This window comes from Palaemon carinicauda, chromosome 22, assembly GCF_036898095.1.
Source record: "Palaemon carinicauda isolate YSFRI2023 chromosome 22, ASM3689809v2, whole genome shotgun sequence".
In the NCBI taxonomy this organism is placed as follows: Eukaryota; Metazoa; Arthropoda; class Malacostraca; order Decapoda; family Palaemonidae; genus Palaemon; species Palaemon carinicauda.
The window spans coordinates 8,695,735-8,712,027 of NC_090746.1; positions in this window are offsets into that span (position 1 = coordinate 8,695,735).

Genomic DNA, 16,293 nt, shown 5'->3' on the forward strand with positions numbered 1-16,293 from the left:
GAGCAAGAGTGGCAGAAATGGCTGGAAGAAAACGGTGATAATAGTTGATCATGCCCAAGAATTTCAGCAGTGCTTTGACAGTCGAGGGCGTGGGGAAGTTCTGAACGGCTGCTACCTTCTCAGGGATGGGATGGATTCCTTCAGGAGTGATGCGGTGCCCTAAGAATGACACTTCGTTAGCGCCAAAGGTACACTTGTCGTACCGGACTACAAGGCCGTTTTATTACAGGCGGTTACGCATGATGCGCAGGTGACGAAGGTGTTCCTCTTTTGAGGAAGAGAACACAAGTATGTCGTCCACGTAACATACACAGTAGGGGAGGTCCCCTAAGATGCCACCCATGAGGCGTTGAAAAGTGGCCCCAGCATTACGAAGGCCAAAACAGGAGTATTTGAAGGTGTATGTACCCACCAATGTGACGGGCCAAGAGTAGGTTGTGACTCAAAGTCAAGATGATAGCAACTGAGTAACTTTATTACGACACATCGAGTATATATACACACTAGGTCCTGGTAAGAAGGTCACAAAATACTGACATGCTATTTCTTGTCAAACTGGCAACCGGTTCTGTTAACAGTTAACAATGAAATTTGCAGACAGATTAAAACAAGTTGCCGTCAGTGCGAGGGGAGAGCGAAGATACAAAGGATAATAAATACAAAAAAGAGAAATGTCATTACTATGTACGCTTGTGTGACACACTGGTGGTACATATTACATACATGATGGTAGTCTCTTAGGATATCTGAATGCAGATGATGGTCATGTTCATAACAAATGCACAAGGAACTTACTGAACGATAGTGCCAGAAATCAGTATCCAGATTAATAATAAGAACTTTAATAAACCTAAAGATTTTGTCAACAAATTAAGATAAGAATCATCAAATTGAAAACCTGGCAGGAAAAATACTCGAAACAAGAAAAAAAATAATTAAAATAATTTCTTCATGAATAGATCAATTACTGAAAATCTTGAAAGATTTTCTCAATAAGCCAATCTTTTTTGCAGTTCAAGAAACAAACTGAATGTGTTTCTCACAAGTAAATCTGAAATCAAGAATCAAGAATCACATGTAAAATTTTAAAGTTGTTGTTTATAGAAACATTATCATTGTAGAGATCTGGATGTTGTGGAACCATTGTCCTTGACCAACTTATAATCAGATTGAATTTTGTGACGGTTCAACTTCATGCCCCATAATTTGCACCATGCACTAATTTTACCTATTAAGGGATTCAGTCATCTCAGATATACATTCCGGAGATGGAATTGTTGCAAAGAAAGCATTACCATCTGCATATGCAACCAGCTTGTTTTCTATGCTAAACCGCATATCATGCATATATGGTATAAAAAGTAATAGGCCAAGATGTCACATTGTTATACCCACCATGGTGCCCAGGGCACCAACCAACCGTTGAAATACAACTGCTAGAGAGTACTTCGATCCTTTGACTAGCCAGACAGTACTATACTGGATCTTTCTCTCAGATTATGGCTCATTTTGTCTTTGCCTCCGCAGACACCGAATAGTCTGGCATATTCTTTACATATTCTCCTCTGTCCTCATACACCTGACAACAATGAGATTACCAAACAATTCTTCGCTCAAGGGGTAAACTACTGCACTGTAATTGTTCAGTGGCCACTTTCCTCTTGGTAAGGGTAGAAGAAACTCTTTAGCTATGGTAAACAGCTCTTCTAAGAGAAGGACATTCCATTTCAAAATCCAAATATTACTCCCTAGTCTTAGGGAGTGCCATATCCTCTGTACCATGGTCTTCAACTGTCTTGGATTAAAGTTCTCTTGCGTGAGGGTACACTCGACTATGCTGTTCTATCTTATTTCTGTTCCACTTGTTTTTTTTTTTGTTTTTTTGAAGTTTTTTTAGTTTATATAATAAAGATGTAATTTAATGTTGTTACTGTTCTTAAAGTATTTTATTTTTATTGTTCATTACTTCTCTTGTTGTTTATTTCCTTGTTTCTTTCTTCTGGCTATTTTTCCCTGTTAGAGCCCTTTGGGTTATAGCATCTTGCTTTTTCAACTAGAGTTATGACTTACCTTGTAATAATAATAATAATAATTTAGTATTTAACAATTAAAAAATGATGCTAAGGAAAGGATCACTTATTCCAACTGTTTGGGTTTGAAAACAAACTGTGGCAACGTAATAGTTTGGTTGTAATAGAGGCGAGGTCAATGCAAGTGATGTTTATTCAACAGATAATGAGCTTATACAAGCAGTTGAAAGCAACAATATCACAAATATACAAATGATATGAAACTTGCAATGACAAGCTTAAACAGGTTTTTCTATTTTCAGTGCGGGAGGGCGTGTATGAAACGTGCAGTACATGGGCTCCACCCATACAAAAGCCATACATGTGAAATAGGGCATCCTGCTTCAGAAAGGCGAACAGTAGCCAGGTTATCTTGCAGGAGAGACGCATGTTTTAGGCAATCAATGGAGACCTAGTTTTCTTTGCCACAAATGTATTATAATTGAGAAACCCTTTGGTGTGAGATGGACAACGAGGAGAGGGCACATGTAAGATTGCATCAGCAGTGGCTTGCTAGTGCTCAGAAAGACATGCAATACATTTTGTAAATCTAGGTATGTGTGGCTTCACTGGGTGCTTGTAAGTCTAGTGGCAGGGAATAAATTTTTCCACAATGTGACGCAAGCACTGGAGATTTTCGGAGAAGGATGCAGGCAAAAAAAATTCAGCAGGGACAGCCAACGGCTCGCCATACACCATTCCAGCTGCCAAGACATCAAGGGCGTCCTTAGGAGTGGTTCTTAATCCCAGGAGGACCCAGGGAAGCTGAGTAAACCAGTTGAAATCCAAAGCCATTTTGAGAGTACAATGAAAACTTTCAACCATTCCGCTGGCTGCAGGGTTGTAGGCAGTGTTCTGGTGTAGGGTGATGCCCAGGAGATTTGCTAATGATGTCCATAATTAAGAGGTAAATGTGGTACTCTGTCAGAAGTAATATGCTCAGTAATACCAAATCTTCCTATCCACCCTGAGAGTAAGGCAGATGTACATAAGGCCAACTATTGGGGGTGGTTAGTGATGGTTAAACAGGTAACGGTGTCCATGTGATGTGGGTAGGGGACGTACTACGTCCCCGTGAATGAGGGAAAATGATGCTGAGGTTGAGGAAAGGTGCCCACTTCTGAATCCGTGTATTGATATATTTTTGAAGTTTGGCGCGGACTCAATCTTTAGCATCCTTAGTTATGCTGTGCCAAATGAATTTATCTTCAACAGTGGTGCAGTAGATCGGCGTAATGGATGTGAGAGGCCATGAATTAAATCAAACACATGTCGGCACATGGGACAGGTATCCATGGTCGTGCCTTACCAGTACTGACGTCACAGAGGAGAGTACTGTTGGAACCATCTAATGTGACATCTTTCCAATGGAGGGATGTGCAGGATGGCCTACATGCTTGGTACTCTGGATCTTTTCGTTGGGTTTCTGCCAAGGCATCGTAATCCAAGCCCAGGTGAATGGCAGCCAATTTGTTTCAAGAAGGCATCGGCAGAGGTATTCATTTTCAAAGGGACATGTTGAAGGGTGCAATTTTATTCAACCAGGTCAAAGAGATGTTGGCGTTGAATGTCGGACCAGGCATTGGACTGCGAATAAAGATGTGCACCAGAGGCATCTGGTCCATGTAAATAATGAAGGGCGTACCTTCTAAGAAGTGGTAAAAGTGACGGACAGCCAAATGCATCAGCAATTTGCGGTCGAAGCTTGAGACGTTAGATTTTACCTAGGACAGTCTTCTATTAAAGAAGGCCAACGGGAGGGTGGAGTTGTTGACCATCTGCTCAAACACTGCATAAAAAGTGACATTGCTGGTATCAGTGGAGAGAAGGAGAGTGGCATGTGATACCGGGAAAGTGAAAGGAACCACAGTTGATAAAACATTTGTTTTTGCGCTGCAGAAGGCCGCTTCCTTAAAGGGACCCTATTTCAGGTCTTTTGGCTTACCCTACAGGGAGGTGTAGAGGCGGGCAACTGTCAAGGTCGTGGGGAATTTCGGAACAGCTGATACCTTTTTAAGGAGGAGGTGGATGCCTTCAGGAGGGATGCGGTACCCTAAGAACAATACTTTGTTGGTGCAAAAGGTACACTTCTTGTACCGGACTACTAAGATGTTCTGTTGTAGATGGTTAAAAACGATGCATAGGTGATTTAGGTGTTTCTCTTGGGAGAAGGAGAACAAAAGTATGTTGTCTACGTAACATATGCAAAAGGGGAGGTCCCCTAAGATGCCATTCATGAGGCATTGAAAAGTGGCCCCAGGATTATGAAGGCCAAAACAGGAGTAATTGAATGTGAATGTACCAAAGGGGTTGGTGATGACGTTCTTGAGGATGCCTTCTACCTTCGTGAGCACCTGACAATACCCCTTCAAGAGGTCGAGCGTGGAGAAAAGATTTTCTTTGTGCAAGTAGGAGGTAACATCGGCAATGTGGTCTGTAATCCTCACAAAGGAGTAGGGAGTTAACCTTCTTCAGGAAGATGTGTATAGGGGACGACTATGGGTATGAGTCCTTTTGGAAAAGTCTTAGTTCTTCCACTTCCACGAACGTTTGTTTAGCGAATGCGAAATGATTCGATGCTAGATGCCTGATCTGGCAAACAGTGCTTGATGGGAACTGTTGGCATTCGGTGAAGTTCTAGACAGAGGACTTATGGGGATGAAGTGAGGAGGTGGGCATAGACTTCCATGAGTGCAATGATGTGGAGTCCGAGGTCGGAGGGGGCGGGTTGAAGAGGGGTGGACTAATATGAATCTGCATTGACTGCCAGCAATGTGTCACATCAACCAGGAGGTGGAAATGGGTGAGGAAATCTGCAACAAGTAGTGGCAATATTACGTCAGTAACTAATAATTTCAAATGGTATCTGGCGCTACCAAATGATAGTGTGGGTTTCTCATACCTGTTGATGGGGATCTCAGATCCTTTGTCAGCTACTAGGCAGATGTCGGTAGGCTTACAATGACTAAGTTGTGTTCTGGAGAGTGACTTTGTTCGAAGGGAATTGAAAAAACTGCACACCCGTACCTGCATCATGTAAAAAGAAAATAATTTGCACTCATACCTACATCATGTAAGAAGAAAAGATTACTGGCAGGGGAGGCCACCTTCACAAGCAATGGCCTACTTACCCGTTTTGTGGTCACCGACAACCGTTTCCTAGTTTCTTCGTAGTATCCCCGAATCTGATAGTAGCAGAACTCTGGATGATGGGCACCAGTAAGTGGCTGTAGAGGTCATTGACTGAGTCGTGAGTGAGGGGTGACTTATGTGGGTTGTAGGCTGTTTTGTCGCTGCGCTAGCATGTCATGTGGCCAGCTACGGTGTACTATCTCATTCACGTCAGATTCGGTCAGTGTAGAATGGTTATCCTCCTCGTCTATAAGGGCATCAATTTTAGTCATTGGGTCTTTTATGTGAAAGGTATCGACATCGGGGATGGCAGCATGGATGGGCTCGGGTAGGGATTGTACACAGAGGGCATAAATTAGGTTCACATCCTGAGGAGAGCCGTCTGTAGCAGGCTGCAAATAAGCGATACCAGTCATTTCCCTGAGGGCGAGCAAAGCCTTCTGGTCCCCCAACGGCTGTTGAGAGGTGAAAAAGCTTGGCTATAAGCTGGCAATGGCGAGTACTGCTCCATGGTGTATTTTTTAGGGCATCATATGCTATTTGGGTGTCCTCTGGGTTGCAAAGCCAATCAGAGATTTCTAGGAAAGTGTCCTCGGGTGCAAACATTTCTCTGGTGGTGAAGCCGGCAGTTTCATTGAGGCGGCGTGTGTCGGAGAATCATGCTTGGGAGGCAGCATTGTAAATAGGGCACGGTGAAAACGGCTGTATGGAGTAGTCACTCCAGGGTCAGTAATATGGCAACGTAGCTCTTCGGTCTTAACAGAGAGGTAAGGTGACAGCAAGTGAGGTTTATTCAACAGCTGAGCTTACATGAAAGTGGTTGAGAACAACAATGTCACCAAAAAATTGAAACAATATGAAACATGCGATGGTAAGCTTAAACAGGTTTTTCAGAGTGGGAGAGAGCAAGAGATAAATAAAGCTATAGCATTACAGTGTATGATCGTGTATGAAACATGTGTGGTACAAGGGCCTCATGATTAACACAGTCAAAGGCAGCACTAAAATCAAGGCCAATTATACTAATTTCTTGACTACAATCAAGGGATTTCTGTACGGCATTTAAAATTGTAAGAAAGGCAATTAGATGCAGCAAGGCCTTTATAAAACCCAAATTGCAAACTAGGGAAGTTTTTTACCTTTAGCATATCCATTTAGACTTTTTGCCATTAAGGCGTTCAAAAACTTTAGATAATATGGGGAGTATGGAAATGAGGTAATGAGCATTGGTAGACCTACAGGAAACATATTTATCTAATGGAGTAACATTATTAATTTTCCAACCCGTTAAAAACAACCTCTTCTTGCTAATTTGCGGAAAATAATAGACAACTTAGGAACTAAGAAGTCGGTTGTCTATTTAATAAACAAAGGTAATTACCATTTGGGTTTACATCTCCATAAGCATCAAGGGCCATCAAGAGTGTTTAATTCCACAGGGCCGAAAATATAAACAAGTTAGTGTAGCCTCATGGAAACACGAAAGAGGATGACTAAGTTTCTTATTTCTCTACTTACTGTCGAACAGAGCCAAAAGTGTTGCCTTTTCCTTTGGACAGTTTCTTCAATAAGCACATCTACAATCATCATTGAACCAAGATTTGCCTATCATTCGGTATTTAAATAAAAAAAAAATCTCATACAAGAGAACAACAGGGTCAGCACTTTTAATACAATTGTGATAAATTGAAAGGCAAAAGATCACTCAAAATGCATTTCTAGTCTGCTTGAGATTTCACGCATAACCTTCGTTAGTATTACTTACATACCAGGGACAGGCCGCTCAGTCTCAACTACAAACGAAGCCAAGGTATGATCAGATGCCCCAACAAGAGAACCAATATTATTTGGTATAATAAAAAGGGAATTAGTTTATACTAGGTCCAAGCAGTTACCATACCTATGAGTAGCTTCACTTATGATTTCCTCACAGCCTGATTCAGAGGCAAACTCCGAAGTTCTTAAGCCGTGATGATCAGTAGGAGCAACAGAATTCAGCCAATGCCGATCATGAACATTAAAATCACCAACAATCACAAAAAGTCCTTTCTATCTCTTGTATTTGAGCCATAATGGTAAGAAGAAATCCAAATTCTGATGGATAGAAAAAAAATACAAGTTGTTATGACTGCCACAATATATTATGTCCTGAATCTAATACGTACACATTTATAGCAGAACTTAGGAGAAGCAGGGTACTCGGTCCTAATATACACTGCCATTCCCCTTGACCTAATAATGGCATCCCGTTTCAAAATCATCGTTTTTTTGAAACTTGGAATACGGAGCTCAGATGAGTGGCTTATTTGTGAAGCCAAAGTTTTTGATGTAATAGAATATCATAATGTCTGGAGGCAACTTCCTGATCTCGAATATTACAATACAGCCAACTTCCTGGTCTCGGATATTACAATACAGCCAACGAATATTGCAATACATTATAAAGCACTGAAATCTAGGGTGCACTGGTCTCAGATTATGCTCAATATCTCTAGACAGAATAAGAATTAAAAACAATAAGAAAGTCTCATCATACTTGAAAACAAACATAACAATTATGATGAAAAAAAAGTTGTACACATATATAAAACATAAAATGTATTTTTCCTCAGATGTACGAATAAAAATATATAAAAAAAATACATTATAAGTTAAAAGATCAGGTAAAGTAGAGTAATAACGTTGGTAATTTCCTGTGGTGTAGGTTGGAAAGAAGGAAAAAGGTTCTTCCGTCAATTAACTAAGTTAATTAAAAAGTTTAAAGTTCCCTACCTTGCGTTATGGGCCTCCTTACTCCTTTGATGCTCGATATAAGGTAGTTACCATCAAGGTCCTTTATTTATCTAAAGGACCTTGGTTACTATAATATGAAGCCGTATAACCCCAATACTAATCATGGATAGTTTTACTTAGTTTACTATGAATTTCTCGATGACATTGTCGATACTGGGGAAAATGAAGGTTAAATCTTATGAGGGAGATTGGTATTTATTTACTTGCTAATTTTGTGTTTAGGCATCGCCAGTAGTTGCCAATTGCCTAAACCTCAAACCCCTTTCAGGCTACGTGCGTTCTGTGCAATGCCGAATTTGTGTGCTTTATATATACGGAAAGTAAGCAAATTATGAGTCATATATCCAAAACCATGATTTCATTTAATGGTACATCTGGAACTTCGTATGCTAGTGAAGGTAAGGCTTACTTGAGTACACTTAATATTTAAGTACTTTAGGGTTGTGATGGCCGATGTGGTAACGTCCCTGACTGGTGATCCCCAGACTGGTGTTCGATTCCAACTCAAACTCGGTAGTTTCTTTGCAAGCTGCAACCTCACCATCCCTGTGAGCTAAGGATGTGGTCATTGCGTGGCTCTCCTTGGTCCTACCTTGGGTGGAGAGGGCGCTTGGGCGCTGATCATATGCATATATATAGTCAATCTCTAGGACATTGTCCTGCTTGATCGGACAATGTCACTGTCCTTTACCTTTGACATTCGTGAGCGGACTTTAAAATCTTTAAACCTATAACCTTAGATGGTTTACTCAAGGTTAGCTGGTCTCTAAGTTAGGCAAGGTAAGGATGCTTCACTGTATTTCGCTAGCCTGTATACTCCCTCACTCAAAAATCCGAGTCAGCCACATTGATGTCCGTTTATTGATGTTACTAAGGGCTTTATAGTTTAAAAATGGATGCCTTAAGTGTTTAAAGGATTCCCACATATTCTTATGCTCAGTAACATAAAAAGAAATAATTAAATTTTTGTTTGGCAAGCGCGATTTAGAGCTTTACCTTATAATTATCTTGAATGTTTGATATTTACCCAATTTGAGTCTAGGAATATCGCAGGATGATTGATCAAACTTGAAAATTACAAATATCGAGATCTTTTCTACCTTTCTTATCAATCCTGAACGAAATGAACATCGAACATTGAAACCCAATATTGAGAATGCACACGCACATACCATAATATATATATATATATATATATATATATATATATATATATATATATATATATATATTTGTGTGTATATATATATATAATATATATATATATATATATATACACATATATATACACATATATATACATACATATATATATATATATATATATATATATATATATATATATATACATACAGTATATATATATATATATATATATATATATATATATATATATATATATATACATACACACACACACACATATCATCAGCCGTTACTAGTCCACTGAAGAACAAAGGCATCTTCCACTTGCGTCTGTTATGGTCTTTCTCTGCCAGTCCGCGCCCCCAAACTTCTTAGTGTGTTGATCCATCGTCTTCTCTACCTTACTCTGTTTCTTTTACGATCTCTAAGAACCTATTTTGTTATTTTTAATGTCCATCTATTGTCTGTCATTCTCAATATATGCCCTGCCCAATTCCATTTTTTTTCTTACTAGTTGTTAGAATATCCTCTAATTTAGTTTGCTATCGTATCCATTTTGCTCTTTTTCTGTCTCTGTGTTATTCTCATCATTATTCTTACCATAGCTCTTTGAGTTGTAACTAGCTTGTGTTCTAAGTCTTTAGTAAGGCTCCAAGTTTCTGATGCACAAGTTAACACTGGTAGGGCCATCTCATTAAATACTTTTCTTTATAGAGAAAGTGGCATTTTACTTTATATAATCTAATTTTGTTTACCTAATGCTCTCCATTCCATGCTTATCCTTCTTTAAATTTCAGTCCCGTGTCCTGGGGAAACACTTAGTCTGTCTTAAGTACATATATTCGTTAACAATCTCCAGAGGCTTGTCCATAAATCTTATTTGCCGTATTTGCATTTTCATTGAACATTATCTTAGTTTTACTCATATTCATTTTCAGTCCGACATTCTCCTTTCTTTAATGAAATCTTCAATCATCTTTCTTAATTTCTCTCATGATTCACTAAACACAACTATGTCATCTACAAATCTCAAGTTCCTAAGGTATTCCCCATTAATATTAATTCCTGCATTTTCTTAATTTAGATTCTTAGAAACTTCTAGACATGCTATGAATAATTTCAGAGATATGGGGCGTCTTTGTCTAAGTCCTTCTCAATCGAGATTTTCTGATTATGAAGTTTTAGGATTCTGTATTTCCTGTCTAGGTATCATCAAGTATTCTAACATAAGATTGTTCTTTTCCTTGTTTCTGAAGGGCTTTTATTATTGCTGATGATTTGACAGGATCAGAAGCTTTCTCATATTCTATAAATGCTATGCATAATGGTTTGTCATACTTTCAATTTTTTTTAATTAGCTGGGTTAATTACTTGTACACTGTCAGTTGTTTAATACCCACTTCTAAAGCCTGCCCGCTCTCTTGGTTGATTAAAGTCAAGTTGTCTTTCTATTCGGCCCAATATGATCTTTGGAAATATTTATTTATTACTGAGAGTAAATTTATTGGACGGTAATTTTTCAGGCTTTTGTGTCTCCCTTTTTTGTGAATTAGTATAATTATAGTTTTTCCAAGCCGTAGGTATAGAGCATTCTTGCAGACATTTGATGTAGAGTTCAATCAGTTTTACTACTATGAAATCTCCTCCATATATTATCGAATCAATTAATTATGTTATCTTCTCCTGTTGGTTTGCTTCTTTCCGTGCATTTTAATGTTGTCTTTGCTTCTCCTACTGTTGAAGTACCGCCTTAGGTGTTTCATTATTTCTATTGGTGAAGTTATTTATTATATCACTATTGTGTAGTATTGTACGGAAATCTTCTACAATTTTTATCATTCCATCTCTATTGTTGATAATATTTCCATTTCCATCCTTGAAAGCAAACCTCTGTTGGTCCCCTGTTCCAAGTCTGCTTTCTATCAAATTGATGTTTCTTCCTTTCTTTAGTGTTTCCTCAATTTTGTTCTGATTGTGTTTACGAGTATATTGGGTTTTTAGTTAATCTAAAATTTTGGAAAGTTCTGCTAATTCTATTTCATCTTTTTAGGAATTTACCATCATTTCAAATTTGTTCTTAATTATGTCTTTGGTCTTTTCTGATAGTTTTCCTTTATCTTGTTAAGGAACCATTCCACCTATCTCCTGTGTTGATTCCAATGCACATTTTGTTAAATACTGTCAATTTATTCTTTATTTGCTTCCATTTCCCCATGTAACTGGAACTACCTATTTTGTATTGCTTAACTAAATTCATCAGATTTTTCTCTTATTAAAGGAGTGTTTATTTTCTGAATAAAAATTAATTTTTCTCTCTTTCCATAGATCAAAACAAATATTGCTTATCACAGTTCTATGGTCGCTTGACTATATCTTGTTTAACACTTACATGTTTTAACCAAATTGACTTTTTCACTAAAAGTAAAATCTATTTCATTTTTCGTTTCTCCACTTGGTCTTCTCTGTGTCCATTTTTGTTACTTTTTATAAACGAAGGTGTTCATGATTTTAAGATTGTTTCTTTCTGAAAATTCTATAAGGTGTCTCCTCTGTCACCCCTTGTGCCTATTCCAAATTTACCCACTGCTGATTCTCCTCTCTTCTTTTGACTTTCTTTAACATTGAAATCACCGAAAAGCAATGTGAATTGAGTCTTTTTATCATAGATATCTCCAGATCTTCATATGGGATGTTATTGGTGTATACGTTTGATTGATATTCATTATATATATATATATATATATATATATATATATATATATATATATATATATATATATAATGTATATATATATATATATATATATATATATATATATATATATATATATATACACACACATATAAGTGTTTGTGTGAGTGTGTATGAGCTTGATTATAATGCACATCAAAGAGTAGGTAAGACCAATTATTAGGTCTGGAAAAAAATAAGATATTAAAGCATTTAGTCATTTAATTTAATTAAAATATTATGGCATTCATTTGCTATATAAATTCAAATGCTATGGCCATCTTCCCCAATATTCAAATACTCCTGTTTTTTGACAGTTTCAATCATAAGGATAATAAAACACCAAATTTATTTCGCGTCTCTTCGTTTACTTAGAAGGTGAATGTATCATTAAATATATTTACGAAGTCTCTTTCCAGGAAGATGACGTAAAATAGCGACTTACAAAACCCAATCGCTTTGTTCTTTGTTCATTGACAGATATTATCCTCAAAAATATTATTATGCATTAAGTACCTATGGATTTCATAAAGTCACTTTTATGTACCTCATCCCAGAGAGAAGCTGTCTTTTTATGAAATGGACTTGGACTCAGGTTTAAGTCCATGTGATAAAAGACACTTGGAACCGATTCTGGATTGAAGTCCATGAGAGCGAGTATGGAAATGATTCATTTACATTTACAAAAGACAATACATTTTATTAGTTAATCTTTTGAGAACAATACTCATAACACAAAACATCATGTTAAGTCTTTGAAAATACAAAAAGACTTTTAACAAAGGGTTTGAGTAATTATATGGTATTTGTTAAGTAGAAAAAATTATTTGAATACTGTATCCATTTTTTCCATGTTTACAAATAAATGAAGCTCTGATCAGGCATATTTTTTGTATATACCCATGTAAATGTGTTATTAAACACACGAGCACACATATACACACACACAAAGGTAATTTCTATTTGTGCAATCATTTACACTTATGATTAAAACATTATAAATATTATCACATTGTCGGCCATCAAACAAAAGAACGGAGACGATATAAATATTAGGAAAATAACAGATTCTTTTTCCCACTAAGGATTAGAAGTCTTAGTTTTCTTATGGTAATGAAAATCATTAGGGTTGTTCCACAAAAAAAGATATATTCAAAATATGGGATTCTAATTCTTCTATAAAGAAGCTATCATCTATTATGGACGTATTTAGATATAGGAAAGCTCTCTCCATTGTAAAGAGGATATAATTTGTCACTGTATTGGGTTAGAGATCTCTTGCTTGAGGGTACACTCGGGCACTCTATTCTATTTTGTTTCTCTTCCTCTTTTTATTTTGAACTTTTTATCCTCTTGTTAATTCGAAGTTTTTATCCTCTTGTTATTTTCAAGTTTTTATAATTTATATATGAAAGATTTCTTTTAATGTCATTAATGTTCTTAAACTTCTCTTGTAGTTTTTCCTTATTTCCTTTCATCACTGAGGTATTTTTCTCTGCTGCAGCCCCTGGGCTTATAGCATCTTGCTTTTCCAACTAGGGTTGTAGCTTAGCTTATAATAATAATAATAACAATAATAATCCCTTTGAACCTGCTTAATTAAAACGTTAAGCTGAAGTACATTTAATTACCTCGGGACCTTGCGTTGAACTTTTAAGCCCTGTATCTATAAAGTTATTTATTTCAAATTCCTCACGTAATACAAACATCTTTTTATGGATATCTACATTTAAACTTTTGCTTTTCAGTATTCACTAGTTAACCTGCCTTCAGTAGCTTCCCTGATGTATCTATAAATGAATGAATTAACATACTGATGCTACTTATCAAAGCTGGAAAAACGATGGACTGAAAAAAATAATTTCTTTCCATGATAATAAAGATTTCATATTTAAGGATAAGTTATTCATATATGTTAAACCCAGAATTATAGAACATAGTTTATATAGAAAAAAATATGTTTTATTATAGTAAAAATGGTTTGCTTATTTCCAACGTTCTACCCATTGTAAATAAATAAATGAATTTGAATACATTTAAAGTTGAATTAATACGTATATTAAATTTAATATGGTTCTATACTCCAATTCACCATAGAAGGAGAAAATAGTTCATATAAACTTAACTTGACTTATACCATCATAAAATTAATAGGGGTGGTGTGAACCTTTGGAATAAGACCCCCTAGCCGGAAACATGGCACGAACAAAAGTAGGAACTGAATTCATTGCAACATGCCTTCTCTTTTACATTTTCTATGGCAATAGCACGAAAGTTTTGGATGTCACATTTGAAATATTCGGATTATTTATCTATATCTCGACAACCGTTTATTTATTTTTTCTTTTGGCGCCATGACTTGAAATCTAGTTTTCATAATTCCCCTGTAAATGGAGGGAGCTTTGGCGTGACCCCCTTAGCGACAAAAGCACATTAAAGCATTAAGCAGTTGATATATATGGAGTAAAATATACATTATATATATACATAATATATATATTATAAATATATACTGTATATACATACACACACACACACATATATATATATATATATATATATATATATATATATATATGTATATATATTTATATACATATATATACATTACATATATATTTATATACATTATATATATATATATATTTATATACATATATATACATTACATATATATTTATATACATTATTATATATATATATATATATATATATGTATATATATATATAGTAACCTTATAATATTTAAAACATCTACGTTCCCATGTACCGATAAATTATTATACTGTACATATTTCTATCTTTGATACGAATAGGGATTTAGTCTGATATTTTGGGGTTGAAATTTTTTTTTATGAAATTACATTGCAGAGATTAAGGATTAGGGCGAAATCAAAATGTCAGTAAATATCAGCGAGATCCCTTCGATAATATTAATACTTATATAGATTAATTTCAAATTTAGGATGTTATGAGGAGTACAAATTAATTCGAGCTATCTCTTTTTCAAAATAAAATTAATATTTATTATTTGCTATACGTAAATAATGACGCATTAACACGTTTTGAGTTTAAGTAATTATTCTGAATCTATCACTCACTTTTGAGTCAATTATTATACAGTTAATAATTCAAAATATTGTAGCAGTAATGTTAATTTACATCCTCTGTATCTGTAAAATGTATTTAAAAATTGATTCCCATTATGAGTGAGATAAAAAGAATACACTGAAATATGAATATTGCCAATGTTGAAATAAACAATACCCCTGTAATGTATTTTACAGTCATGGTAATTCCTTGCCTTGGATCAAATCTGATCCAAAACTTGGATTAACTCTAATCCAAAAGTTGCTTCAAAATAATATACACTTTTTAATGGAATGTAGACAATACTTCCCATATTACTATAAAAGACAACATGGGAAGAAAAAAAAAAGACAAATATGGCGTAATATTGTGCAATGATGGAAGAGTTTCTTAATTTTCTTAGACAATATTTAACACTATTATGATACATAATTATCAAGTTTACAATCAATCCACTAATATAGTCAGCTAAATACATGAAATGTCAGGAAGAACTTTGGAATATCCTTAATTAAAAGAATAAAAAAAAAAGTTTATATACCTGATAATATTTAAAGTGGTTTTTATCTTTATTCTTTGGATATAAAATCTTCCTGTAAGTCTAATTATTAAGGCACCTTTCTTGGGCTTCAGCAGAGGTTATCATTTATGCTTATATCCAAAGAAAAAAAAATCATTGATCACAGAGAAGCAAAAGCGATTATACATTTCCTGTCTTAGAAGTAGAGCTTGAAAAGAACGCATCACAAATCACAAACAGAGAAGATCTAATGCTATAGGGTAGAATTGGTCCAGAAGAGATGACGCGACTCTCCAGGCCTGTCCTGCAGGAAAATTCTTAGCTTTGGCCTTCTACTTCCTCAGTATGACATCCACTGCTTTATTGTGAGCAGGTCTTTTCAATAAAGCAAGGTTTTAAGAGGCTAAGAATATCTAAATAAATAGAAACTTCATCTACCATGATTGACTCATGATATCTCCAACTATGCAACTGACGTAGAGAACACAGTTGTTATTCCATATAAATAAATCACATATTGAAAAATGTTTTTAATTTTCCATAAGTTCCTCAACACACTCATTTTCAAGATCTGCCAACACTCGTTCTAGGGTAAATTATTCAAGTTCTGTGTCATTCCTTATCAGAATTTAAAAAGGTCTTACTACCTATAATCTGAAAAACACTTTTTGCAGAAAACTTATGTCGGATAAAGTTTCAATCTCAGCGTTGCAGGGCTCAGTATACTGAGAATATCCACCTATTTGTAAAAATGAAAAATATACATATGTACATTAGCTTATATCCGCATCTCTATCATATATAAACACATA